This window comes from Stomoxys calcitrans, chromosome 2 (genome assembly GCF_963082655.1).
Source record: "Stomoxys calcitrans chromosome 2, idStoCalc2.1, whole genome shotgun sequence".
Classification (NCBI taxonomy): Eukaryota; Metazoa; Arthropoda; class Insecta; order Diptera; family Muscidae; genus Stomoxys; species Stomoxys calcitrans.
This window is the reverse complement of record NC_081553.1, coordinates 153,709,123-153,734,893: the sequence shown is the minus strand read 5'-3', so window position 1 is coordinate 153,734,893 and position 25,771 is coordinate 153,709,123. Positions and strand designations below refer to the sequence as shown.

The 25,771-nt window shown below is 38.6% G+C and overlaps 1 protein-coding gene across 11 annotated transcripts in view; it reads left to right on the top strand.

The window, feature by feature from the left end:
- Window positions 1–25,771, top strand: part of LOC106086255 (cadherin-86C) — a 295,580-nt gene that overhangs the window by 121,047 nt on the left and 148,762 nt on the right. The window lies entirely within an intron of this gene.

The following is a 25,771-nucleotide window of genomic DNA, read 5'->3' as shown; positions in this document are numbered from 1 at the left end:
ATAATCATGAGACGCGGGTATGAATACTGCCAAAGAGCGGCTTGGAAATGCCGTGTAGAGAACGAAAAAAGTCAAATACCTCATACCAAGTCGTAATATCTACAGCAAAAACAGAAGAGAAATGTGGATGAACAATCGATGATGTGTTCGAAGAAACAACCAAGCAGTGCGACGCAACTTGTATCCGTTACTGCACAACTTCAAAATCAAAGAGAGACACTAGCGTTTATCAAAGAAAACCTTACAAACCTAAATAAGTAAATCATAAACATAGAACACAACACAAAGAGAAAGAGAGCATATTAACTGAAACTGATAATGGACCAGTAAGGAAAGGCAAAAGTCGGGCGGTGCCGACTTTATAATACACTACACCTAGCCAATAAATACAAAGTGGGCGCTATATCTAATTCTGAACCATTTTTGGTGGACCTCGGCGGATGTTTCCAGATGGGCTACTAAACAATCCGCATCGAATTTCGAGCAGATATGTTCAAACCCATTTCAATAGGCTTCGTCTCTAGGCCGAAAAACATGCCTGTACCAAATTTTAAGACGATCGGATGAAAATTGCGACCAGTAGTACGTACACAAATTAACATGGAGAGACAGACGGACATAGCTAAATCGAATCAGAAAGTGATTCTGATTCTTATCAGTGGGTCGATCTCACTTCTTTTTGGGTGTTACAAACAAATGCACTAAGTGATAATACCATGTATCACAATAGTGGTGTAGGGTATACAAATATTGAAATAAACAATGATAGAAATGAGAGCATAAGTGCGGGAGAAGTAACGGAAAAACTGGCTTCTAAACTACATGTTGAGATAAATAAGAACGACATAGAAAATGCATAGTCGTTTAAAGGAAAAAACGAACTTGCTGTTGAGTTTTGTTTTCTTAGTATTGGCTGGTACTATGTTCGTTTTTCGCGACATTTTTTCGTGATTACTTTTTTTAGATAATAGATTTTGATGGAAAACAAATTGCTGGTCCCATTTAGCGGGAAATTCCCTCATTACTTATGGAAAAATCTTCATGAAAGTATCATATTTTCATTGAGATTTTTGTAGTGTTTCAAAAAAGTAACCGTGAAAAATGTGTGTTTTCAACTGTGGAAAACTAATATAGTACCAGCCTTAAGAAGAGAGAATTGATGAGTAAATCAAATAGACACAGAGTAGATGCGACATGCATTAGTGAACGGGAAATGATGTCAATAACTGTTATTTATAACGTTGTTTATTGTGGCTAGGTAAAAGAAGATTCCAATTGAAAACATGTATGGGTAGGTGAAGGCGAAGCTAATGTTCAAGGGTTGAACATATACTTTAATTATATCCAAACATGCAAAATCCGATGGTAAAATAAAAAAAAAATCATATCCCGGAAAACACTCAAGTTCAAAGCAAACCAAAAACAAAATGGTCGAAAATAAATGTAACAAGTAAAAGCGAGCTAAGTTCGGCCGGGCCGAATCTTGGGAACCACCACCATGGATTCTGCTAAACATCTATACAAAATAAATAAACATCTATACAAAAAAACTTCTGCCAAACCAGCAAAAATTAAAGCTTCTAAAAACCGAACAAGGATGATCGAGAGACCAGTTTACATGGGAGCTATATCCGTATGTAGACCGATTTTGACCGTATTTGGCATAGTTGTTGGAAGTCATAACAAAACATCGCATGCAATATGTCAACCTAATCGGACATAGATTATGGCTTGTAAGGGCTCAAGAAGTCAAATCAGGTGATTGGTTTATGGGAGCTATATCAGATTATAGACCGATTCGAACCGTATTTGACACAGTTGTTGGAAGTCATAACCGAACTTTACATACAAAATTTTAGTAAAATCGGACAAAAATTGCGGCTTCAAGAAAACTAATCGGGACATCGTTTTATATGGGAGCTATATCAGGTTCTAGACCGATTCAGACCGCAATTGGTGCAGTTGTTGGAAGTTATAACAGAGCACCACATGCGATATTTTAACCAAATCGGACAAAAACTGCGGCTTCCAGGGGCTCAAGAAGTCAAGTCGGGAGATCGGTTTATATGGGAGATATATCTAAACCTGAACCGATATAGCCCATTTGCAATCCCAGCGACCATTATCGATATTAAGTATATGTGCAAAATTTCAAGCGGCTAGCTTTACGCGTTCGACCTCTATCGCGATTTTGACATACGGACGGACAGACGGACATGGCTATGTCGACTCAGAACGTCGAGACGATATATGCTTTATGGGGTCTTAGACGAATATTTCGAGGTGTTACAAACGGAATGAATAGACTAGTAAACCCCCATCCTATGGTGGTGGGTATAAAAACTGGACACTTTCAGCCAAATGAATCTCTATAATACCCAATATCTTATATATAACAAGTAAAAAGGCGTTAAGTAAGGCCGGGCCGAACTTTGGATACCCACCACCTTGGGTATATATGTAAACCACCTTTTTATGCCCCATAGCAGCTATATCGAAATATGTTCCGATTTGGACCAAATAAGTAAAAGTCATTGTTCAATTATATATAACAAAATATTGGTCTTTTTAGTAGCTATGTCTAAAAAATTAACCGATCTGAACCATATACGACACGGATGTCGAAAATCCTGACATAAGCCACTGTGTCAAATTTCAGTGAAATCGGATTATAAATGCGCCTTTTATGGGGCCAAGACTTTAAATCGAGATATCGGTCTATATGGCAGCTATATCCAAATCGGGACTGATTTGGGCCAAGTTGCAGAAAAATGTCGAAGAGCCTAACACAAAGCACTGTCCCAAATTTATGCGACATCGGACAATAAACGTTTCTTTTATGGGCCCAAAACTCTAAATCGAGAGATCGGTCTATATGGCAGCTATATTCAAATCTGGACCGATCTGGGCCGAATTGAAGTAGGATGTCGAAGGGCCTAACAAAACTCACTGTCCCAAATTTCAGTAAAATCGGATAATAAATGTGGCTTTTATGGGCCTAAGACCCTAAATCGACGGATCGGTCTATACGGCAGCTATATCCAAATCTGTACCGATCTGGGTTAAAACACAAACAAAACAGTCACAAAAAACAAAACATGGTTCCTATTGTTGAGGTCGGGTGCCGCCAAAAATCCGCCAAATCGATATATAGACGGATCACGACAATATAGAGCTAAAACGAAAGGAGCTTGAGAGAAAGAAACGAATTTTATATCCAATTGAAGATCCATGTGTTTGGGGAGACACCCCACAAAAATACCTCCCTTATCGGACGTTTTTACCGACCATGCTAATATGTGACTTAATAGGGTAAAATTTTAGGCAACACAGGTTTAATCAGCTCACGTACGTTTCGTGTTTGGTTTCACTGTCAAACATCTTCAGTTTGGTCTCAAAATGTTCCCAAGAAAGAACATTGCAAGAGCTACCAATACATCCAGAAAAACTCACAGTTTGGTGCGATTTATGGGCTGGAGGCATCAGTGGACCGTACTTCTTCAAAGATGATGCGAATCGTTTCGAAACTGTAAATGAATGGTGAGCGCTATTTTAAGATGATATCCAACTTTTTTATTGAGAGGCGAGTTAGGTTAACATTTTATTTCTCGTTCGGGACCAGCTTTTAGACTATTTTTGTGGGCTATGTGAAACCTAATGTCTACACAGACAAGTCCGCTTCAAATGAGGAATTGGAAGGCAAGCATTTATTCGTGATATACCGGCCGAAATGTTGGAAAGAGTGTGCCAAAATTGAGCTAAGTGGATGGACCATTTCAGGCGCAGTCACGGTCAACATTTGCATAAAATAATCTTCAAACATTAAGTTTTATGGACCGTACTACCGATTCAAATAAAGATTTCATGAATTTCTCTGAATTTTATCTTTTTTTTCGCCGAAATTTGGGACAGTGAGTTGTGTTAGGCTCTTCGATATTTTTCTGCAACTTGAACCAAATTTAAAGTCTTGGAACCATAAAAGGCGCATTTATAATCCGATATCACTGAAATTTGACACAGTGACTTATGTTAGGCTTATGTTATGGATCAGATCGGTTAATTTTTAGATATAGCTACTAAAAAGGACAATATTTTGTTATACATAATAAGAACAATGACTTGTTCTTATTAGTATTTGGTCCAAATCGGAACAAATTTCGATATAGCTGCTATGGGGCATAAAGTATGCATTTTTCACCAGATTTTGACGAAAGGTGGTTTTCATATATACCCAAGGTGGTGGGTATCCAAAGTTCGGCCCGGCCGATATTGACGCCATTTTACTTGTTCTCAACAAAGACGGTGATGTTGGTGGCATATCAATTTATATCAAAAAATTTATATTAAAAATTTTCAATCTATACAAACTGACCAGTCTTATTACAATTTATCGACCGACGCGAATTAACAAAAAAGATTTTGTTAAAGAAATAGAGAATATAAACAAAACACAAAATAGTAAAGCTTTAATTGTTGTTCGTTATATGAATATCAATATTATTAAAAAATAAAAACAACTATAACAAATGTCGACATAATGTCTGCTCTTGGCCTGCATTGCTTAAGGCTCTATTACACGGCATGTAGTTGTCTTATGACATGACAAGTTTACAACTACAATAACGCAGAAATCTCTGTGTATTTCTGATATCTAGGTCTACCACCTTTTCTTATTTTATCTCCAATAAATTAGGAAAACTTTAAGACTTATAAAGACGTGATGCAAATTATTGTCATAAACGGCAATAGTTGGATGCAATTTTTACCGGACATCTTTTCCATCAAAAACGAATTTTGGATCAAGTTCGAAGTAGAAATTATCGACATCATTTAAGCAGAATGTAGATGGCTACTGGCAAAAATTGGTAAAAATTATTTTTTTCAAATATTTAACATTTCAAGTTGCTTAATGTTTTCAATTTGTTTGCATACAATTTTATGGAAATAAAAGTCATTTAAAACCATTAGACCGACGCAAACAATAACCTGTTGAAATCATAAAACTAGTTTGAGAACAAATTAAAATGAGCGCAAAAGAAAAAATTGCATCAAAATACTGAAGTTGATTCGCCAAAACAATCACTATAAAACTAAGGTATTCGCAAAGGCAACCACATTTTGAAAGATAAGAATCGGCCTATAAATAGTAGATTAGATTAGAAAAGATTTTATTTATAATTCATTTACAAATATAATTCGATACAGTTTTTAATGAAAATCTAATTTGACTAACGTCTATGTTGTGTGTCAGACTGGCATACAAAAAAATTTACTAAAATGTAGAGTGATAAATTTTTTATTTTTAAGTTGACACTGTCTCTGATTTGTTTTTCTTCAGGTTTTGTTTTACTTTTATTTTTATTATTATTTTTTTTATTGATTAAATTCATTTAGAATTAACTTTCGGTAATTCAAAAAATCAACTAGATAATTCCCGAGGGGTGCACAGTTATCTCCATTTAATATTGTATAGAATTCATTTAGAGTCAATGAGTTTTTTTCAAAACATCGTCTTCTCTAGTTAGCATATATAGGACACACCCCTATATAATGAAAGGTTTCAGGAACATCATTTCTAAAGGCTCTGGAATTGGGGTTAAGCAGATCACCTCTGGCTCGAAAAACTAAATTTATAAATTTCTGGGAGTTGCCATGTCGAAGTATAGGGTAAGGATCGTGGTATTGTGAGGCCAGAGCCCTGTTCTCATTCAAGACCTTTTCACGTCCCCTAAGGTCGCATAAAATACTATCGTGCCTTAACATTAGATCCCGACCTCTAAGACTAAAATCAACTTCAATGCTTAATTCAGCATCTAAATCTATACAGCTCTTTGTCCAGTAAACCCCGGTATCTATAGTCTCCTCAGCCAGCAGTCGGGGTAATCTATCACTAGGCATTGCAAGTACCTTGCTAATATAATTAAAGTGCAGCCTGAGGGTCTCCAGAAACATACTTGGTAGCCCCGTTTCGATATGCAACAGTTAGTTAGGCGTAATACTTGGTAAGTGTAGTCCCTTTTTTATGAAGAACCTGAAAAGTTTTTCCACTTGCTCGTAGCTAACATGTCCCCACACCTGAGCGCCGTAAAACAATATAGACTTGGCAGCGGCATTATATATCTTTCTCTTATTCGAAATGCTAATTCTTTCGTTGTGGATGTAGCATAGCCGTGTTGAATTAATACCCATTTTTGCAGATTGTAGTTTGTTAGAATTTGCTTTACAAAGGAAGGGTTATACGTAAGATTCAAACCGAGATATTTACGACCTCATTAGTACTATATCCGATCATTACTCGCTATTCGGCTGCGTGAGTGTAAATGTCAACAGAACGACAGATGACTTAAATGGCAATGATGTAAGTCAGAGTTTGGAAAATACCCAGCCAGAAAAATAAATTATCAAATCACGAAGAGTAGATAACATAAAAAGCTGGAAGCTGGGTCGAATTAAACTCAATCGGACATAATAGTAACGCGAAGTTTAGCTAGATTATAAGCAAATTCAATAAAATGTTGGCAAAAGCAAAACAAACTGAACTTGAGGTGCAAAAAAGAAGTAACTTTCCATGATTAATACTCCACGAGATACTTCATATCAAAAGTTATTTAGTAATAAATTGAACAAGACAATAAATAACGTGAAAAACGGGTATCGTAGAAATGAGTTTATTAAAGACCGGAATAACAAACGCGACACCTGGAAATCAATAAATGAAATTATTGGAAGAAAAAGAATAAACTTAGGCGCTGTTGTAGTATCTGATACGAAATTGTAGATAGCACAACTTACGATGCAATAAGAGTTAAACCAAATCATGAGATTCTTACATATCAGGCTGCCCAGTTTATAAAGTTCAAACATTAATATAAAAATTCACAGCAACGATTGTATTCCTAAATATCGAATAATCAATGATGCTGATAATTGCACCACAATTGTGGAAGTAGTAGATAGTATTACGCATCTTGGTACATATAATCGTTGATAACCATTTCGATTGGAGATAACATACAATTCAACTAAACGAAAAATTAAGGAAAGCAACATACATTTGTATACCCTACACCACTATTGTGGTACAGGATATTATAACTTAAAGCATTTGTTTGTAACACCCAAAAGGAAGAGAGATATTTCCATTGACAAGTATACCGATCGACTCAGATTCACTTTTTGTTTCGATTTAGCTGTGTCCGTCTGTCTGTCCATGTTAATTTGTGTATAAATAGCAGTAATAATGCAATAAAATGGTAATTTGTTAACCGATTATCTTGCAATTTGGTGGGAAGGATTTCCTCTTGACTCTCGACAATAACTGGTGAATTTTATAGAAATCGGTTCAGATTTAGATATAGCTCTCATGTATAAAGAAATTGGTTCAGATTTAGATATAGCTCTCATATATAGCGCACCTATCCACCAATCTTCCCAAAATTATATACAACGCTTTCCTCGACGACTTCCACAATATCCATAAAGTTAAATCGAAATCGGTTCAGATTTAGATATAACTCCCAATTATATGTTCATCCGATTTTGAGAAATAATGCAATAAAGTGCTCACTCACTCACTCCTAATATTACTGCCGAATTTTATAAAAATTGGTTCAGGTTTAGATATAGCTGCCATTCATGTATATCGCCAGATTTTCACTTCTAAAGCCACCGCTAGCGCATTTACTGACTAATCTTGCCAAAAATTGTGCATAACGCTTTGCTCGATACCTACCACAATATCAGAAGTTTAATCAAAATCGATTCAGATTTAGATGTAGTTCCCATACATATGTATGTTCGTCAGATTTCGTATAATTTGATACGGGTTGTTTAAAAGCCCATCTGAAAACATCCGCCGAGCTCCATCAAAATTAGTTCAGAATTAGATATAGCTCCCACTTTGTATTCAAAGGGTGGGTGTAGGGTATAATAAAGTCGGCACCGTTCGACTTTTGCCTTTCCTTACTGGTTTCCATCTCATCAACTGCGCACCTTCAACTGTAACCACAAATGCATATTTTGCACTTGTAGAATTTTTTTTTTTACTTTTACTGTAAAATGTTGCAACAAACCCAAAATACACTTTCAAAAACATAAGCTTAAAATAAAAATCGAAATGGGCATAACCACCCGTATGAAACGCAACAACACAATGTCAATCAACAACAAAATTTAAAATCCTTTGCTAAACAATTCAAATTTTAAATTTAAATGTTACATCTACTTCTCTACAAATCTAAATTAATACTATGGAGACCAAATTTTAGAACCAATACAAAATATCTACAAAACGAGAAGTCGAAAAGAATGACGTTTTGTTTTGCCAAAATACAACAACAAATACGGGAAAATCGCTTAATATACAGCTGTCCAAACTTTTTAATTCGATGCCCTGGCAGTGATAAGTGGTAGAGCAAAATCAAACAGTAAAGACTCATATTCCTAGGTTAGGTTAGGTTGAAAAGAGGGTGTAGATATTAAACAGCCCCATACCACTATGGACATACACCTATGCCAGTAATCGACTTGTTGTGCGCTCTAAATACAACAAAAAAACCTCGAAAAAGAATGTCTACGTTAGGAATTCCGCGCTACTTACAAAATCCTTAATAGTTTTCCATGACGATCCTCTAAGTTTTTTCATGTCTGGTAGAGTATATACTAAGTGCCGGTATCTGTAAGACCCGAAAACCGGACAATAACAAAGGAAATGCTCCAACGTCTCATCATCTTCCGCATGCCCAACACATGCTATCACTTACCGCACCGATTTTACATGAGTGGGCTCGTAGTGTCCTCCTACTTACTTCCTTTCAGTAATAGCCTCGTCTTCTCACGATCTGGATCCCTCCATAGGATTTTCGCAGCCCTACCGACCGTTTCGATATTCCACAGGGTTGCAAGCGCATTTCTCGCCCACGCCCTTAACTCGCACGGCGTCAACCCGAAAGGCTTTGGGTTAAACAAGTTTATTGACGGCAATCCTCTGGCCTTCACTGCCAAATCGTGTGCCTTTTCATTCCCCGTTGTGGCCCGGCACCCAAACGACGCGAATGCAGTTTTACTGTACGTCAAGATGTTCACACTCGACGTCCTTGTGTTACCACCACACCACCTCACCACAGGAACGCATTATTGCCAGGCAGTCTAAAACAGATCTCAGTGCCTGGGTTCTCAATGATAACCCCCAGACCCACTCTGGCCTCTAGCTTTGATTCCGTCCATCCAAGACTGTGCCGCTGGCAGCAGTGAATCGGAAACCTCTTCCCTTTCTTCCAGGTTTCCTTTCATCGCCTCTATTATACCTCGATGGTAAGAGCTGCTCCCATCCTTAACCCATTCTTCCATCGCCTTAAATCTAAATCTTATAGCCGCAGTGGCTGTCTCACACTTAATCTGTATGTCAATGGGTCGGATATCTTGAATAGTCTCTAGTGCCCTAGTGGACGAAAGCCAAGGCTTCTCCGCCCGCTCCGCCTATGCCAAGACAACATGTTCTCTGAATCTATTTATGGTCCTTATGTTGCACTTTTTCTCCATAGCAGTCCACAAACTACTGAGGCGTAAGTTAGTATTGGTATACTCACGCTCCTGTAGAGCTACGGCCCGTCTACATAGTGCCTAACACCTGTGAGCCTTCTCAGTACGCTCCTGAATGTGACACTTCAAATTCAGTTTCCTGTCCAAGATCACACCTAAGTATTTGACCTTGTCAGATATCGAAATCGTCTTATTGAGTAGACGTAGTGAGACTTCGTCTTCAGTCTTCTCTGGATAAACATTGAGACCTCTGGGTCTAGCATAGCCATATGCCATATGCAAGACCCTTTCTGCCCTCCTGCATTGCTGGTTAGGATTCTTACCTCTTAGAAGTATTTTAACATCGTCTGTTTCAAAACCCTCCTCAGTCAGCATCCGTTATATGTTATTTATATGGCCACCCATAGGAGTGGCGATGAAATGTTCCCCTGTGGCGTGCCCTGTGTCACTTTCTCCCTTATATTTATGCCATGGGACACACAATTTATCCACCTGTTCCTTAGCATATGGTTTATCCAATCTCTAAGGACCGAGTCCATCCGGTACTGGACTAAAGATTGGATCAGTGAGTCGGTTCGCAGATTGTTAAAAGCCCCCTCGATGTCAACGCATACCGCCACTGTGTACATCTTGGCATTGAAGGATTCTTCTATTTTATGCACAACCATGTGCAGGGCAGTTTCCACCAACCTTCCCTTGACATAGGCATGCTGTTTATATACGTTCCATGGTTTTGAGTAGAAAGGACATAATGCTTATAGGTCTGTAGGGTCTTGCCGGGCTTGGGGATAAATACCACCTGTCAAGATTTGGGAGTATATGCAAATCCCAGGTATGCTGTGAAAATATTAGCCAGGAGGGGCGCCAGATAGTCTGCCTCTTTCTGTAGTAACGCTGGAAATATGCCATCAGGTCCGGGTGACTTAAAGGTTTGAAGCCCCTCAAGGATTCCTTCTCCATAAATTCCGTAATTATAAACCTTCGATCAAACTTATTATTCAATGATTCGGTGTATCCGGGAGTCCCGTCTTATTCTGTGGAAAATGGACTTTCATCAAAAGCCTCAACATGTACTCCGTTGTCTCTGCTCTCACTCCCATATCGTCTACTAAACAGTTTGGACATGGGTTTTTGAGTGAAACCTTTTTAAGTTGGAGGCATCATTCACGCAGAAAAGCTTCTAGAAGGCACGTTTTGCCTCTCTGATTATCTTATTGTATTCCTTGAGCCGTGTGTAATACACATCACAAAGAGTGTTCCATGGGGAACCTCCAATCCTGAATCTAATCAATTAGATTTTCCGAACAAATCGTCGCATCTAATACCTCCTCCCTAATCCTATTAACAAAGGTAGCGGTGTTACCAATACTATGTGTTATTAGGTCGTTAGTATTCAAGAACTCTGCCAGGGCTTGGTCCAGCTTATTAGTGTTGGTACTACCCCACGATATGTGGTGAGAGTAAGCATAGCACCCTACTAGTACCAAGTTTCCTGTCTGTTTTGTTTTCCTCTCCAGCCGTTGCAGCTCCGACGTAGGTGGCGGTGTCGGAGAATCGAAAGACAGATAAAGTATTGCCAGGTATGCTTCACTGTCTCCCTGTCTCATCACAGTTGCATCCGACGTTGGCAACTCCTGGAAAAATATATAATTAAAAATTTTATGAGAAATAACGCAGGTTCTCGGCCGAGTACCAGTGTTAGCATAGAATAATTTGTAGCTGATTTGGTTCAGTCCAGAAACTTTGTTCCGGATCGTTCATAGCTCCTGAATTAAGGCAATTTGAATCTTGCCCTTGCAGATTTTTTCCATCAGAGCGCGTGTAGCAGTCTTGCTCCGGTGGAGGTTCATCTGGATAACCTCAATCATGGGTCCTCCAGTAGGTGGGCATCCTGGGAGTAGTGATGATCTCATTGTCTGCTTTATACTGCATTGACTTTCCTGTCACCGCACTGCCTGATGTCATCGTATTAGGTTCTTTGCCTATCTTAGTCTTTCGAATCTTAAAAAAGTCCATTAAGACCGCTGTCGCTACGCTGTCTGATGTTTCAATATTATGATCTTTACCTATCTTATCCTTCCGAATCTTGAAGTCGGTGGTGGGTCCATCGTCGGGTCCCTGTTTGTTAGGTTGTGTTGGGTCTCTCGCCCCTGCACTGCCTGTTATTTTAGTATTAGGAAATTTGCTAACCCTAATCTTCCCAATATTGGACGAGACAGTGATTGTCTCGTCGTCAGCCCCCTGTCTATTGGACGGTATTGAGTCACCTGCTACTGCATGGCGTGATGTCTCACTATGGGGGGTTTTGCCTATTCTGATCATCCCAATTTTGAAAAATACGGCCTTGCTCCCGTAGCGCACCATGCCTTTAGTCTTAGCCCTATATGTCATGCGTTCCGTCGCAAATTTACTGCCCCATCCCCTGATGAAGACCGTCGCCTTTGTGAACTGGTCGAACTTTGCTTTCTCACCAGGTCGAACTTTGCCCCCATCCAGGGAGCGTGGATAGCTCCGACGAGCTTTTTGACGGTATACATGTTCCACAGATGTTCGGAAATCCGCTCCCTCTACTTGACATCGATGATTTGGTGGCATCCTACCGGTTGTACTGCCAATATTGATGACTGTATAAGTCAGCTCATCTCTGTTTTGCTTCCTTGCCACTCTGGCGTAAGAGGGCGGCTCTTGACCATTCTCAGCGACCATCTTCCCCTTCCGTGATGGCTGTGGCCTCCTTTTAGAAGTCGCAGTCGTCCATGAATACTCAGGCGCCGTGCGACCTTCCTTCGCTCCTGTTCCATAATTGCCAATCTTCGCGGGACACTGCCTGGAGTCTCCATTGCAAGATGGCTGGCTTGGTTTTCCCAGAGTACTTTAAAGCCGAAAGATCTTTTTTCTTCTTCAGCATTTTAGCAGTGTTATGCTCTTCGGGAGATCTGACTCTCTTTCTATCTTCCGTAGAAGCGCTTGGAATGTGTTCTGTCCCTTTCAGCATCCTGCACTTTCGGCCGATTGCGCAGCCGGTACTTACTCCTTTGTCTCCTTCGTCGTGCTTCGTCAGACCGCTTTCTCGGTCTGCTTGTGAGCCATTGCTCACTTCTGCCGGCATCCCGCTGCCCTCATCTCTCGTTGCGGCTGCGATTACGGTTTCACTGACACCGTCGCTGTCTGACTTGAAATCGGAAATACCAACTTTACTTAAAGGCTGGGGACGAACTGTGCATTCCTCTGGTTTATCCGTCTCTTCCTCATTCATTAGTCTGTTGCGCTTGAAGCATTACTCTCGACTACAGGTGCCAAGGCACCCACACCTTAAGGAGGGGAGAATAAAATGCTATAGTCTGACGCCACCACCGCAGCTGTTGAGTCTTTGGGGTCCATTTCCAGCCTACTCCAAAAAGGCATTTTAAAATTGTTAAATAGTTATAATTATATCCCTGCATACAAGTCTTTCGACCTCGCGAATTATTAAATTTTTATAAACTGAGTTTTTGGATTTCAATAAAATTAAAAAAATGAAAAAAAAAATTTTCTTGCTACAATTACAAATTCAGAAAACTAAAATATGATTATGGCATCAGATAAATTTGTAGTGTATATTATATACAATTGGATCTAATAAGATCAAATTAGGTCTAAATGGATACAAGTTGATATAATTGGATATTATAAGACACAATCTGATCGAATTTGACACAACTATGTCAATTTAGAAAATATTTGATATGATTGAATATTAAGCTTAAAAAACATTGGGATCAGGTTTTGAATACACTAAATCTAGTAAAAAAGTGGTATGTACAATTTAACGGAATAAATACAAAAACTAAAAAAAATCCCTAAAGGAGTCCCGATTATTTTTTTGTTAAATCATTTCTCTCTTTACGGTTAGAAGAACAAGAGAGTTGGTGTTTATATGATGCGTTCATTTAACCGAATGTTCCATCTATCCCAACTACTCTTTATGTTGCAAAAAACGACCAACTGGGGGCCATGGCTTATATCAAAGAAAATAAAACACATTAAAATATTTTTAGTATAAATTCGCCCTATAAAAATTATATGGCTAGCATGACTATTTAATACCCTCCATTTACAAAAATCTACAGAAACGTATTTTGGGATCAACTTTTGTTCTTTTCTGAAGCTTAATACAGACTGTTCGGTCGAACAAATGATAAAACACGATATAAAAAGAATGGCGAGGCAAGAAGAAAGTCTAGTAGCAGAAGACTCAATATCGAATAACGAAGAGAGACAGCACAGTGACAGGAAACTCAATGCAGCCTAACGAACAGGGAACAGACGATCACCCTCACTCAAGAAGCCCATAAAACAGGCAGTGGAGAGACAGACACTCGCAAGATTCCGAAGACTAGGATAGTGAACAGGGAGCTGACTATGCGACCATCTCCCACTCCCAAGGAGCCCATTTACTGGAGGACCAATGATTGAGGTCGTCCAGATAAACCTCCAACAGAGCGACACAGCTACACACGTTCTGATGGAGAAAATCAACTCGGAAAAAAATTCTGATATCCACAATCCACAATCAATTACTCTATGCTAGACCTCGGCCGAGGACCTGCGTAACATGAAATAGAAGTTTCAATTTTATATTTTTCCCAGAGTTGTCAACGGCGTTTGCAACAGTGCTGAGACAGGAGACGGTGGAGCATACCTGGCATCACCTTATCTGCCTTTCGACTCTCCGAAACCTCCTCCCACGTCGGAGGTGCAACAACTGGTGAGGAAGGCAAAACAGGCAGGAAATGAGATACTAATAGTGTGTGAACTCTCACCGTATTTCGAGGGATAGTACAAACATTAATAAGCGAGGTCAAGCACTGGGAGAATTCTAGAATACAAACGACCTACAACATCTAATATTAGCAACACTGCTCACTGTGTTAGTAGGATTAGGGAGGAGGTTTTAGATGTGACAATAGGTTCGGAAAGTCTAATTAATGAGGTTCGGGGTCGGAGGATCCCTATGAAGCACTCCTTCTCGGACTGTTGCTACATTAGTTTTTGACATGGCCAGCGTGGAATCCGATAAACTTCCGGAAAAGGTGAACACCAACTGTATAAAATTCAGAAGACTTCTCAGAGGTAGACTTGGGCAAGTAACCAAGAAGGCATTGACGACAATGTCAACAGGACTATGACTTTCGAAAATAGTTATCCTCTTCGGGAAACGAAAGGAGCCCAAAAAAACCGTGGATAACCACACTCAAAAAACTCGACAAAATGAACTAAATATTGGGAAATATTGAATTTTTTATGGCGCTAAATAACAATATGCTCGCTACGATTTATACGAATAATGTCGCAATTGCTACAAAATCGTTTTTACTTTGTATTAGTTCACTTTTAACTTGCCTCAAGTAAAATATGAACTGAACTGAATATGATCCATGTAACTTCTGTTTACAAAGCAGACGCTCTACGCATTCATCTACACCACTATTGTGAAATATTGAATTTCTTATGGCGCTAAATAACAATGCTCGCTACGATTTATATGAATAATGTCGCAATTGCTACAAAATTGTTTTTACATTGTAGTATTTCACTTTTAACTTGCCACAAGTAAAATATGAACTGAACTGAATATGAACCATGTAACTTCTGTTTACAAAACAGACGCTCTACCATTCATCTATACGACTATTGTTTAAACATGACATTTTTTAACCTTTTAATGTCTGCCAACAACAAAAGAAAAACATTTTTTAATTTCTTTTCATAAAATACAGCCATGATTGTTTGTTTTTCTTTGTTATATTTTATTTTTAGACACAAGCCATTAGAATTGACTTAATTAAATATTTCTTAGTTTCAAGCATATGTATGTAAACTCCAGAAATGGAAATGAGAATAACCGTTTTAGTAATATTGAACTAAAAACACAAAATTGTTTAAGTCGTTCATTCAGTAATAAATTTCAGAAAAGATCTCGTCAACTATGATATGCTTCTTCTCGCTTATAAAAATAATCGCTTAAGTACAAACATAACTCCATCCGAGTTGTGAGCTGTTTTATGAGCAGTTCTTTTTTTGTACAAAGTACATTTACTAACTATTTAAGAATTTTGAACTAATCCTGAATACATATCATGAATTAACTTATGTTATATAACTAACTCGTAGTAACTATAAGCATTTTTCTGAGTGCAGGGAGATTTGCGACATTTAAAAAGAGATCCGCAGAGGTTTTATCAGAGCACTTCTTAAAACACCGGCGTTTATTGAGATGATTAATGCAAAATGATCAGAGCGGTTAAACATGTTTTCGGTACATTTTTTTGCGACCAGATCGACAGCGGTAATGACGACGAGAAAATTGAAAAATTTATCTCAAAACCCCATTTGAGTGAGAGCAGAGGCAACGGAGATATATTGAGGCTTTTGATAAAATCCCATTTTCCACAGGATGGGACTCGAGAAGACCCCGTAATCTTGGAATTATGAGGCTGATCGAAGCCTTATCATCGCGGAATTTCTTGAGGAGCTTCCAACGAATTAAGTCACCCGGACCTGATGGAATATTTCCGGTATTACTACAGAAGGAACCGACTTGGTTAGGTTGCGGATATTAATCCGCCTCATGCCACTATGGACATACACCTAAGCCTGCAATCTTATTGTTGTGCACTCTTAATACAACTTCCGTGCTACTAACAAAATGCATTTTATTTCGCATACAGCGCTCCCTAAGTAGGCTCTTGTCTGGTATTGTGTCCCCACCTAAGTACCGATGTCTGTCAGCCGCGAAACCCGGGCAATGACGTAGGAAATGCTCCAACGTCCCCACATGCCCTACACATGCTATCACTTGCCGCACCGATTTTGCTCGCAGTCCTATGTGTCCTGTTATGATACCATAAGCTATAGTGACCTCCTTCTTACTTCCATCGACTATAGACTCGACTTCTCACAATTCGGATCTCCCCATAGATAGGATTTTTGCCGTCCTACCGACCGTTCCGCTAGCCTACACCCGTTTCGCAGCCTACGTCCTTAGTTCAAAATGGGTCGTCCCGAAAGGCTTAGGATTAACCAAGTTTATTGACGGCGTCGTCTGCTTTTTATTCCCCCTTCGTCCGCCATGGCCCGGCACCCAAATGTGCCATCCTCAGAGCAGGCATTAATCCCCTCCAAGACTTTTCGTGACCTCATCGTCCTATTTGTTATTGCCCTGATGGCTAGTTTACTGTCCGTAAAGATGTTCATACTCGACGTTCTTACGTGAAAACCACACAACCTCACGCATTCCGTGATCGCCCAAATCTCTACCTGCAGGATCGTTTTAAAGCCAGGCAGTCTAAAATGGATCTCAATCTCTGTGTTTTCAATGTAAACCCCCAAGCCCAGTCTGTCCTACAGCTTTGATCCATCCGTGTAACATGATCTTCCAGAATGCAATACTAGGGTACCGTCAATTTAAGATTGTGCCACTGGCAGCAGTGCCTCGAAACTCGATCTATAGTGTCGTCTCAGCTATCTGATCAGACACCTCTTCCATTCCTTCAAGGTTTCCTATCATTGCCTCGATTACACCGCGATTGTATAACCTCTATCCATTTTCCCGTCGCCAACAGATACCAGTATTATAGTGGAGACACAATATCAGACATGAGCCAACTTAGGGGTGTGGTATTGAAAACAATTAAGGATTTTGTAAGTAGCACGGAATTCCTAACTTTAAATTTTCTTGTTAGAGGTTACTTTATAGTTTTTAGAGCGCACAGCAAGCCGATTACTGGCTTAGGCGTATGTCCGTAGTGGCATGGGGCGGATTAACATCCGCACCCTCTTTTCAACCTATGCCTATGATAAAGGTGGCCGTCTCATGTATGGGTGTTATTTTGCAGCTTCTCCGTTAATATTGCCTTGTATTAGCGCTCTGTTTCGGGCCTTTTAGATTTAAGAGGTTGAACTTTGTGTTTTTTGTTTGAGTCCTTTTCACGAGTGCTGGGCATGTGGCATGTGGTCACTATCGATGTCGCTCCTCGTCTAGTTTTTACATCCTTCAGTGAACCCAGAAAAATTTGTTGATAAGTACGTGGCCGATTTGATTTCGGGTATATCCATCTGGTGATTCTCAAGTATGGGAATAGAATTGATCCTTTGTTTCGTCGTCAGCGGGTTCGGTTGGTGCGTTGTACAATAGATATTTTGCGGAATGTTGAATTTAATCTTGCCGTTACGATGCGCTCAGATATAACGTTGTATGATAGAAGATCTCGTTTTGCTTTCGGCGACAGTAAAAGACCGACCATATTTATACGGCGGATTTCATTGCCTGGAAAAATGAAGTGGTAGCCACTTCACTTTGTAATTTATTTTTTTACAGCCGCACAACAAGAATATAAAATTCTTATAACTAAAGTACGGGTAATATCTCCAACAATTGTACATAGTAAACACTTAAAACTAAGAATATATAGCTATACAATACATCACGTTAATAGTTCCGGATTTCGGCCACCGTACTTCACATGGAACTTGGGTAATTTGGACTTGGTAATGTCTCGTTGATTTTAAGAGAGTTCAGACGTTCCATGTTTCAATCATAAACGTTTTCTGAATTTATAGGTCGTCATCAGGGGTTGTCAGTCGTTTATTTCTTGTTGATGTTTCTGTAATAGCGATTTTTAGATGAATGACGGTTAGGGCCATCGCATCGGCACCTAGTGCTGAAGCTGCCAGCTACCATCTAGGCCAGGATTTCTTGAAGGGAAGTCTTCTGAAAAATCTACGAGCGGTATCATTTTCCATATCTTTTGGCTCAGAAAATGGTCTTGGTTTGGTCGTCCAAAACGCCGACCACGTGATAATATAGCGAGAAATGTCCTAGATTGGAACCCGCAAGGACTGCGAAGGAGTGGACTTCCGAAAAACACATAGATCGGCTGCACGATATATGTCTATATACTAGCTGAGCCCAGTCCGCTCTGCTGTGCTCGATAATGCAATGAGAGGAGAGCTCTTAATTTGGAAATTTCTGTTTTTTTTTCGGGTCGGGCTCAGCTATTTATTTACATTTATGTGTATGTGTCAAATTTTTAGAGTGAGAATAGAAACATATTTTCACTACGCGGAAAATATGTTTCTTATTATCACTCTAAAAATTTGACAACATTTTAACTAATAAGATTTTTTCCAAAATTCTTTTTTCTATTGAAATTTTTTGTATTTATATCTATTTTTTTTATGGCAAAGATTGGCACTTAAACTACCTTAAACACCGCCATGGATGAATAAGTTAAAAAATAATATCGCAAACAACCGCAACGAAATTCCCACATTTTATTTTTCTTTATTCAAAGACCGATAGGTTGTCATTACAAATATAAATGCTGTATGATTAACTTTGAACACTTCTATCGTACTATTAAACTATGTTAAAGTTTTGAACAAAAAGTTTAATATGGTTTATCCTGTCTATCGATGAGCTAAAAATGATTGCAACCTTAAACCTTTTGTAAACATCAATAGGTTGTTCAAAGGAACACCCTTTGTAAGCATGTCTGCAACCATTTCATTTGTAGATACATACTGCAGTTGTATGGTGCCATCATTCAGACGTTCTCGGATGAATTTAACTCTGACGTCAATATGCTTCGTTCTGGATGAGTAGGCGTTATTGCAAGCAACATGAATAGCACTCTTATTATCACAGTGCAAAATTATAGTTCTTGTAGGTTTAACTTCAAGTTCTTTCTCCAAACGTTTCAGCCAAATAGCCTCTTGAATGGCCGCAACCATGGACATAAATTCTGCCTCAGTTGAAGACAAAGCAACAGTTTTCTGCCTTTTAGTAGCCCATGACACAGCGCCATTTTGAAAAGTGAAAATATATCCAGTAGTTGAACGTCTTTCATCAACGTCACTGGCCCAATCAGCGTCACAATGTCCAGTTATTTCTTAACCACGTTTTGTATAAACAATACCTCTGTCCAATGTTCCCTTTAAGTAACGCATCACTTTTTTACATGCTTTCCAATGCCCTTTCCAAGGATTGTCACAATATCTGCTTAAAACGTTGACAATATAGCAAATATCGGGTCGAGTCACATTAGCAGCATATAGCAAACAGCCGATAGCTTCCATGTACGGAACATTTGACATGTATTCTTCGTCCTCCTTTGTTTTAGGACAAAACTCCTTGGAAATTTTTGTATTGCAATCTACCGGAGTTTTTGTGGGGTTACAATCGAACATTTGAAAACGCTTAAGTACATTTTGAACATACTGAGACTGATCAATTTTAATTGAATCTTTCGTTTGAGAAATTCGAATTCCCAAAATTGATGATGCTTCACCCAAATCTTTCATTTCGAAGTTCTTTTTCAATGACGATATAATATGTGCAATATTACTACTTTTATTTGACATTATTAAAACATCGTCTACGTAAATTGCAACATACGTTCTATCATCATTTTCAATTTTGTAGTAAATACACTGATCAGTATCGCATCGAGTGAGACCCATCTTCAACAAAACTTTGTTAATCGTTTCGTTCCATACACGGCTAGCTTGTTTTAGCCCATATATGGATTTTTGTAGTTTGCAATATCTTCCAGTTCCATCATTCATACCTACGGGCTGGTCCATGTAGATTTCTTCCTTAATTGTTCCGTTCAAAAATGCTGTAACCGCATCCATTTGATGTATTTTCAAATTATGCTTGGATGCTAATCCAATTATAAACCGTATGGATTCATATTTTACCACAGGAGCAAAAGTTTCGTTGTAGTCTACTCCTTTTTCTTGGCTATAACCTTTTGCCACCAACCTTGCTTTTCTTCGCAATACCTTGTTATTTGCACCAATTTTCGTTTTAAAAACCCACATTGCAGAAATTGATTTCTTGTCAGGTGGTAAATCCGTTAAAATCCAAGTTTTATTTGCAATCAGAGAATCGTATTCTTCTTTCAAAGCTTGCTTCCATTCCTCATAATAAGGAGATGAAATTGCTTCAGATAAATTTGTTGGGTCATAAGACACGAACTCCAAAGCACTAAATACAAATGAACGTTTAGGACTATTTGCTATCCTCTCAGAACGTCGAATTTGAAAATTTTCAGTTACTGCTTCGGAAAGTTCCATCGATGGGATTTCTGAATTTTCGTCATTGTGTGCTGTTTCCAGCAATCTTTTTCACTGCTTGTTGAATTATTTTCAGCATTTGGTGGCAAATCCAATATATCATTTTCTGATTCTCCAGCAATTGGCAAATCTTCTGAAGTACTTTCTATATCTGGTTCTCTTGCCATTGGCAATTCTACTGACGTACTTTCCCCAGAATTGACACCTTCAGAATTAATCTCTTTATACACTTCTGGAAAATACAAAATTTGATTTGTATTTAGAGTTTCACCAAGAAATTCGTTTTCGAAAAAAAACCACATCTCTGCTGGTAATGATTTCTTTTCTTACTGGATCAAACAGTCGATAAGCCTTTGACTCTAAACTGTACCCAACTAATATACTTTCAATGGACTTTTTCGACCGCTTCTGTTTTGGTACGTGAACCATAGCTTTGCAACCAAATAATCTTAAATGTTTTAATGTAGGCTTTTTATTTGACCAAACTTCCTCTCGAGTACGGGTATTTCCCCTGCATGGAACTCGGTTTATGAGATATACAGAAGTCACAGCAGCTTCTGCCCAAAATTTTTCACTTAAACCGCTGTCGAGTAACATACAACGCATCCTTTCTACCACAGTCCTATTCATTCTTTCTGCCACCCCATTTTGTTCAGGTGTGCATGGACAGGTTTTCTGGTGTCTTATTCCATGGTTCTTCAGAAAATCGGATAATCTGTTGTTTACATATTCTGTTCCGTTGTCAGTGCGTAATATTTTGATTTGACTGGAACATTCATTTTCCACAGATTTCTTAAATTCCATAAATGTTTCAAAAACCTCTGATTTTCGTTTAATTGGGTAAACAAAAACTTTTCTAGAAAAATCATCCACAAATGTTAATAAAACAGTTTCCCGAGAAAGATTTTTCTCTAAATGGACCAAGTAAATCAGAGTGCACCACTTCCAGTAACTCCGTAGCTCTTTCACCAGTATCTTTAAAAGAATTTCGTTTTTGTTTTCCCTCAATGCACGTTACACATTGATATTTGGAGCTAATTTCACAATTTATACCAAAACAAGCCGATTTAACACTTCGGAGATTTTCATTGCAAATGTGACCTAGTCGCCGATGCCATAAATTTGAACTTTCATTCGCAATGAGAGCTTTTTCGACGGAGGCAAACACATCACAGTTCAGGCGATACAAACCATTGCACATAAATGCTTTCCCAATCAAATCACCTTTCCTGCTAAAAATCTGGCAAATATTTTTCTCAAAAACAACCTTATTGCCATTCTGAGTTAACTGACAAACTGACATTAAATTTGCACAAAGGTTTGGAACATACTCAACATTTTTAACAACTGCTTTACGTTCTTTTTTTCCCAATTTTAGAGACATTTGGACATCTCCTGAAGACATAATTTTCAATTTGTTATTGTTAGCGACAACTATTTCCTTGTTACGGACTTCAGTTTTGTTATGCATTATTGGTCATATGGGATGTCGCACCGGAGTCAATATACCACTCGTTCGATTTTTCTCTTTCAGTTAACAGAGCAGCAAACAAAACGTCACCATTATTTTTTGTTGTTTTTTTCGTATTATTTTTGTTTTTCTTTGGGCAATTTTTACTGAAGTGGCCGATTTCATTACAAGAATGACACTTTAATTTCCCATTTTTAAATTTCTTTATAGACACCATTGCACTTTCTTTCTTACCATTGTCAAATTTCGCATCTTGCAACAATAGGTTCTTCACAGAATCAACAGTCAACTGCGTCTTTGAATTCTCAACTGTCATCACCAATGTTTGGAATTCTTCCGGCAGCCCAGCCAACATTAGTGAAGCCGTCACCTCGTCATTGATGTTCAGACCTTCATTGTTTACCTTAATTGACGTTAAAATCATTGCATTAACGTATTCTTGCATTGAAGAAAAATCGCCAAGCTTAAGTTGCACCAACTGTTTCAACAATTCAACTTTCCGGGTTAATCCTGTGTCCTCATAAGCACGCACTAGCGAATCCCAAGCCTCTTTAGCCGTTTTAGCTTTTGCAATTTGAGCAAAATTGGTGGATTCGGTCATTAGCGTTATCTCCGCTAAAGCAAGTTCATTCGCTTCATTATCGTTGTCCCCAGTTACGCCTTTTTCCACAACTTTCCAGCATTTCTTTATTACCAAACATGACTTCGCATGTCTTCTCCAAACATCGAAATTTTCACGTCCACATAGCCTTTCGAATGGAAAATTTAAAGCTGAAGACATCGTGTTTGAAAAATGCACCTTATATTATTGTTGTATTTCGCGAGACAATTCTACCAAAAACAGTACTAAAGGCCCATAACCTGATGTAAAAGTGGAAGTGATAGAATAAAGACAACTAGTCTATTCGAGTATTTAAAATGAAGTGAGGAAAAATTTATTAATACTATTTTTGGTATATGACAAAAGAGCATAGAAAGCTAAGGCAACTAAGTTATTCTAAGATAACATGGAACAAGTATAAATATTACAGGTTCATTTCAACATTGTCGACTGTTTTGGGGTGAGGTGGTCCGCAAGATATATGAGCAGAATGAAGATATCTGATTCGCAGTCCATAACCTTATACCTTGTACCTACCATGATTGGTGTAAACAGCTATTTGGTGGATAATGTCTATATGAGGGTTGTGCGCCACACACCATCTACAGCTTGAGCACATATTTGAATGACGAATTCTAATCAAAAATTTCTATCATTGGATCGCCCATTGTTTTAATTGGTCAAATAATCTATAGGAGGCGATTTTTGGGGATCTTTTGGGGTTGGAGTTGCCCCTGGGTTCCTTGGACCCAATTTTTAATTCCATATTCGTATTTTACTCTTCAATACCTTTCATTTGATACCCGATCGGTCAACCATAATTTTGGGTGGTGTTTTTGGGGTCGCCCTTTTCCAATATCAACCAATTATATAGGCTATTCTTCCTTCCTGATCATATTCGTAATCTACTCCCGAATACCTTTCATTCGATTCCCATATTGTCATTATCGTTCAATATGCCAATTTAAAGGGTTTTTTGGGTCGGGGAAGCCCCTAGGTACTTGGACCCAAATTCTGATATCAAATTTGTATTCTACTCCCGAATACCTTTCATTTGAGTGCCATATTGGCCCCGATTGGTCCACTCTTATCTTTGAGTAGTACTTTGGGGTAAGGGGGAGGGTCCGCACCCCTTGAGATATAATTAGAAATGTTACTAAAATCTGAAATAGTATGTGAAAAGTTCCTCTCAGCATAAGGTATAAATGTATTCCACAGCCTAGTCAAAGTCAAGTTTCTGAGCACCTACCTCTCTTTTAAATACATTTAAACGGACATAAAAATTTTCTGCATGTATTAATATACGGCTCCCCAAAACAAACACACCAACAGTATATGTATGACCCAATATGTAGGGTTTTTCGAGCACTTTGTGGCTAGTAAACAATTTTTAAAATCGGACTTTAAATGTGCTTTTGGCAGCCCAAACAAAATTTTGTAGGGCCGATGTGACCAACTTTTAAGGCCTACCAATAAGCCCCAAGCCTTTGAGGGCCTGAAATTATTCTCATAGTCTGTGTAATACCTCAGCTATAACCACATACAATCTTATGAAGATTTCTTTATCCGTTCACAAATGGCAGACTTATTTCTACTAATTTTTTCCCTTCCACTGGGCGTAGTTAGAAGTAGCGTACGAACCTGAGATAAAGTTAAGCCCCTGAAAGTCCCCCAAAAACCTTCAAGTGGATATTTAGCCTGATAATAGCAATATGGAGTCCAAATGAATGCTATATGAGGATAGAGCCTTGCAAATATTTACAACGCTATTCACGAAACTTACAGCAGCTTTAAAGTAGGTTTAATTGACAGAATTCCTTTATAGAACTGCCGAAAAAAACCCACTTAAAGCAGATGTTAAGTTTTGTGAATACCGGCGTTAGGGCCAAAACAGAATGAGCGCTTTGAGGAGCGTCGTGTTGAAAGGTATTGGAGAATAGAATACGAATATGGTTTTAAAAATTGGGTCCAAGGAACCCAGGGGCAACTCCAACCCCAAAAGTTCCCCAAACAAACATATTGGGCGTACATATCAATATGGGACTCAAATGAAAAGTATTCGGGAGTTGGTTACGAATCTGACATCAAAAATTATGCCTAAGTATTTGCGGGTTACCCCACCCCAAAAGGCCCCCCAAATCGGAATTTTACTCTATTATAGCTATATAAGGCTCAACTGAAAGGTATTTGGGAGTTGAATACGAATATGACTTTCAACTTTGTGTCCAAGTATCTAGGTGACGCTTCACCTCCAAAAATCGCCTCCTATAGATTACTTGACCAATTAAAACAATGGAGGATCCAATGAAAGAAATTTTTAAGTAGAGTTTTAGAGTCATTCAAATATGTGCTCAAGCGGTAGATGGAGTGTGGCGCACAACCCTAATATAGACACCATCCACCAGCAAGGCGAAACGACGTGCAGCCGGGCAATACATTTTTGTTCAAAAGTTTTATATGGTTTAATAGTAAGTTCTATCGCCACCGCACCAAATATATAGACTGGAAAATTAGCCAGTAGATGGCGCTAATTTGGAGAAGCAAACATAAAAAGAAAGAGGACAGAGTGGTCAAAATTGATCATACAGTATTTATCTTCGTTATGGCTTCGTTGCGGTTGTTGGCGGTATTATTTTTTAACTTTCCCACTCACACCAAATCTCAGAGATGGGTAGGGCGATTTAAGCGAAATTTTGTTGGCACACTTACATTAACCTAAAATCAAAAATTTCGTATCAGAATCTGAAGTGGGGTGTCGTCTAGGGGGGTCGCCCACCCCCAAAACCCACCAAACGGATTTATAAACCAATCACTACAATATGGGAATCAAATTAAAGGTATTTGAGAGTAAAAAGCGAATCTGTCGAAATCCATAGGAAAATTAGGAAAATTGGAATACATTTTCAAATGAAATAAGGCGAAATTTTCCCAATTAAGAGCAGAGCGGGCCGGGCTCAGCTAGTCTATATATATAATTATGAATTTGTGGGTTTGTAAATTTGTTTGTTCCGTATAGGCTCCAAAACAGCAGAACCGAT